Genomic DNA, 5,285 nt, shown 5'->3' on the forward strand with positions numbered 1-5,285 from the left:
TGTATATAGTGATAACAGGAAAATTCAATGCCTTAAAGGTCATTGTTCCATAGAAGCCTGGAAGGGGATGACAAGTTTGAGCATTGACATCTTGGCTGTCAGTAAGCTTAAATGGATGGGAATGGGTGATTTTAATTGAGGTGATCATTACATATATTACTGTGAATAAGAATCCCTTAGAAGAAATTAAGTTGCCCTCATATTCAATAAAACAGTGAGAAAAGAAGTACTGGTTTATAATCTTTAAAATGATAGAATAATATGATATCTGTTCAAATCCAAGGCAAACAATTAAACATCACGGTAATACAAGTCTATGCTCCAACCACTGGTGCTGAGGAGGTCAAAGTTGGTCAGTTCTAGGAAAGAACTACAATATCTTCTAGGAATAACACCAAAAAGATGTCATTTTCATCCTAAGAGATTAGAAAGCTAAAGTAGGAAATGAAAAGATATTTGGAATAACAAGCAAGTTTGGCTGTGAGTACAAAATGAAACAGGGAAGACACTAATAGGGTTTTCTTAAAATAACTTGCTGGTCATAGCAAACACTATTTTCCAACAACCCAAAGGGTGACTCTGCACATGGACATCACTAAATGTTCAATATTAAAATCAGGCTGACTGTGGCTCAAGTAATGAGCTTCTTATTACAAAATTTAGATTTAATTTGAAGAAAGTAGGGGAAACCACCAGACCATATAGGTATGATCTAAATAACATCCTTTATGAATATGAATTGGAAGTGATGAATAGATATAAGGGAATATATCTGGTAGATAGAGTGCTTGAAGAACTATGGAGAGAAGTTCACAGTATTGTACAGGAGGCAGAAGCTGCAGCAACAAAAACAACAAAAATCCCAAAGAAAAAGAAAAGCAAAATTGCTGTCTGGTGAAGGCTTACAAATAACTGAGGAAAGAAGGAAAGATAAAGGCAAATGACAAAGGGAAAGATATACCCAGCTAAATGCAGAATTCCAGAGAACAGCAAAGAGAGATAAGGTTATCTTAAATGAGCAATGCAAGAGATCTCTTCAAGAAAATTAGAGCTATCAAGAGCTATCATACCAAAAATGGTGTGACAAAAGACAAAAATGGTGGGGACTTAACAGAACAGATTAAGAAAAATGGAAAGAATACACAGAAAGACTACACAAGAAAAATCTTACCATGACTGATAACTACAATAGCTTGGTTGCTGATGTAGAACTATACATCTTGGAGAATGAAGTCATGGGAGCCTAGAGCATTGCAGACAATAAGTCTAGTGGAGGTGATAGAATTCCAGCTGAGCTATTTAAAATCCTAAGGATGGTGCTGTTGAGATACTACATGCAATATGCCAGCAATTTTGGACAATTTAATAGTGGCCACTGGATTAGAAAAGATCAACTTATGTTCCAATCCTAAAGGAGAACAATGAAAAAGATGTTGAAATTAGTGAAGAGTTGTGCTCATTTCACATACCAGCAAGGTTATGCTTAAGATTCTGTAATCTAGACTTCAGCAATATATGAAACAAGAATAACCAGAGGTGCAGGCTGGTATTTGAAAAGGCAGAGGAACTAGAGACCAAATTGCTAACATTTGATGAATTATGGAGAAAGCAAGGAAGATCCAAGATTCATCTACTCCTGTTTCATTGACTACATTAAAGCCTTTTGACTATGTGGATCACAACAAAATGTGGCAATTCCTTAAAGAGGTAGGAGTACCCGATCATCTTACTTGTCTCCTACGGAACCTGTATATGGATCAAGAAGCAACAATTCAAACCAAATATGAAACAACTGGTTGGTTTAATATTGGAAAAGGAGTATTACAGGACTGTATATGTCACCTTATTTATTTAAGTTATATACAGAGTACATAATGTGAAATGCCAGGCTGGATGAATCAAAAGCCAGAATTAAGGTTGCTGGGAGAAATATCAAGAATCTCAAAAACTCAGACAATGCCATTCTGATGGCAGAAAATGAAAAAGAACTAAGAAGCCTCTTGATAAAAGTGCAAGGGGGAGAGTGCAAAAGCTGGCTTGAAATTTAGCATTAAAAACACTAAGATTATTGTAACTTGTCTCATCACTTTCTAACAAATAGAGGGAGAAGAAATGGAAGCAGCATCAGATTTTATATTCTTGAGCTCAAAGATCACTGCAGATGGTGACTACAATCATGAAATTAAAAGACATTTGGAAAGAAAACCAAAGCAAATGTGGACAGCACACTAAAAAGCAAATACATCACCTTGCCAGCAAAGGTCTATATAGTCAAAGCTATGGTTTTTTCAGTAGTAATGTATGCCATTAGGGTTGAACTATAAGGAAAGCTATGTGCCACAGAATTGACACTTTCAAATTGTGGTGCTGGAGATGTTTGATAGTCCTGTGGACAGAAAAAAAGATCAAATTAGTCAATCCTTAAAAAAATGATTCAGACTCTTCATTGGAAGGACAAATATGGAAGCTGAAGCTTAAATACTTTGGTCACATCATGAGAAGGTGGGACTCATTGGAAAGGACCCTGATGTTGGGAAAGATTGAAAGCAAAAGGAAAAGGGGATGACAGAGGATAAAGTGGGTATATAGTGTCATGGAGGCAGTGAACATGAGCTTGGACAGACTTTGGGAGACAGTAGAGGATAGAAGAAACTGGCATGCTATGGTCCACGGCATCACAGACAATCAGGCATAACTGAACAATAACAACAAAATTCTTATCAAACCTTCAAATCTGCACATCGTACTAATTCAATAGCTGCTCAACATGGAGGATCCTTCAAAGAACAATATGAACTATGTATTTCATTCTCCAGGGAATAGACTAGAGTAGGAGACCTCAAGAGAAGGTGAGAGTTAGGATCAAAAGAGCCCGCACATACAGTTGAGAGAAAAGGGAAGAGAAAAAATATTTGTTAATTGCCTATTATTTCCCAAGCACTAATCATTTTTACAAATGGTCTTGGAAAGGAGAATTTTGGGCTCACTTAGATATCACCTGATGTTCTTCTATACTGAAAACTAGAAGACTGTGTTAGTAACTGTACTATTAAGCATTGTCAGGGAATTTGAACTCATCTAGGGAAGAAAGAATGGTTGAAGATCTTGAAGATCTAGTTAGACTCCAACTGAAGAAACTGACTAATTCATTGGTGACATACTTAGCACATTTCTAAGACATGTTTATAATGACTTGAAAGCCTATTGATGCCTTTCTCCTCATGTGCTGAAGAAAACTTAAGCAACATCATCCATTATGCAATGTTGACAATAATGAGAATAATATTTGCAAATACGGTAATAACACATCTCCCAGGGTGTGAAACCATCTGTCATAATCACAAAAGCTTGTCTTTGCCAAGTTATCAAATTGTTATGCACAGCTCTAAAGACCATTCATGGCCTGTGTTCACCTTCTGCTGTTGCCCAAATTTGCATCCTGCCTTAGGGTACAGTGGATTTTTCCAGGTCATACAGACACAGTTAACATGGACCCATACCATCTATTTACTTGACTGAAATTTTGTAGTACTTAGAAAATAAGAACCATTTGTGGGTTGGGATACATTGAGTACTGAAGATTTTTGACACTAAAGTGTGAAAACTGAGTAAACTAGACAGAGGGACAAGTAGATGCTTCTACTGAGAGTCCAAATGCAATATCCTCAGACATGTTCTCCTCAACCCTAGCAGGGTGGAATTAGATTATTCTGGCCACGTGCTCTGATATAGCAGTTTCACAGATTGCCCTCCTTTGTGTCTGAATGCTAGTTTTCTCCCACCTGCAAGAGGCAGAAAGCAGCCATAACTGAGTAAGAATGAATTGGATCAAGTTCATGCACAGTCACTAAGCATGGAGGTTGGTTGTCTAATAGATATTTGAGTGCTGGTAGCACGAGCAGCACATTGGGCCAACTGACAAAATAGTGGATTTCATAATACAAAGAAGTCTTTTCACTATTTGACAAGTATGGAGATGGTACTATGACAACAAAGGAATTGGAGTCTGTATTGAGGTTACTTGGGCAGAGCCCCACAGAAGATAAATTACAGGATGTGATTAATGAAATAGTTACTGATGGTAATGGCCCAATTGCTACTCCAGAATTCCTGACAGTAGTGGTAAGAAAAATGAAAGACATAGATAGTGAAGAAGAAACTGGAGAAGAATTTCGTGTATTTGATAAGGATAGAAAAATTATATCATGGCAGCACAACTTCACCATGTGATGACAAATCTTGGAGAGAAGCTAATAGATGAAGATTGCTTTGAAATGTTTAGGAAAGCAAATATTGATAATATTGGTCAAATAAGTTATTTTATATGAAGGATGACAGCAAAGGTCATTGTAGAGAATGTGTTAATTTTTTGTACAAAAATGTTTACTTACCTTTTCTTTGTAATTTAACTGTAAAAGGTCACCCTGACCTCCCACTGTGAGAACATATATATATATAGCAATTAGGACTTCATTCCTCTGTGCTTTTCTTGCTTTGTCTTGTGGGCATTGTCCAGAGACTTTATTTTGGAAAATTTATCATGTAACATGTTCCATGTTGCTTGCTCTAGATATACTGAAGCCCTCCTACATATTTAAACTTAGATAGAGTTGGCTAAATGAGAGAATATTTGGGTTATGCCTTCCTATTTTTTTAAAAATCATTTTCTTTAGGAGTTGTCATCTTTGTTAGTTTTTTCCTTTTTTATTTTTAGTTTACAATACTCAATTCCACAAGTTTTAGAGTTCCAAATTTTCTCCCCCTTCCTCTCCTCCCCCTTCTCCCCCCAAAATGGCATGTAATCTGATATAGATTCTATATATACCTTCACATTAAACTTCTTTACATTATAGTCAAGTTGTAAAAAAGAATTATAACCAATGTAATAAATCATGATGAAGAAGAAACAAAACCTAAAAGAAGGGAAAAAAGAGAGCAAATAATTTGCCTCAATTTGCATTCAGATTCCATAATTGTTTCTTGTTATGTGCATAGCTTTTTCCATCATGAGTCTTTTGAAGCTGTCTTTTTACCTTGCATTGATGAGAAGAGCCAAGAATATCAAAGTTAGTCCTTACAGATAACATGTGTCTGTAATCGTGTATAGTGTTCTCCTGCTTCTGCTCCCCTCACTCAGCATCAGTTCATATAAGTCTTTCCAGGTTATTATGAAGTTCATCTGTTCCTCATTTCTTATACCACAATAGTATTCCATTACATTCATATACCACAATTTGTTTAACCATTCCCCAATTGATGGGCATTCCCTTGATTTCCAATTCTTT

At 36.2% G+C, this 5,285-nt stretch overlaps 1 pseudogene; it reads left to right on the forward strand.

Annotated features, from left to right (window-relative positions):
• Positions 1-1,599: 1,599 nt before the first annotated feature.
• Positions 1,600-4,409, forward strand: LOC118836993 (annotated as a pseudogene).
• The last annotated feature ends 876 nt before the right edge of the window (positions 4,410-5,285 follow it).

This window comes from Trichosurus vulpecula, chromosome 1, assembly GCF_011100635.1.
Source record: "Trichosurus vulpecula isolate mTriVul1 chromosome 1, mTriVul1.pri, whole genome shotgun sequence".
NCBI lineage: Eukaryota > Metazoa > Chordata > Mammalia > Diprotodontia > Phalangeridae > Trichosurus > Trichosurus vulpecula.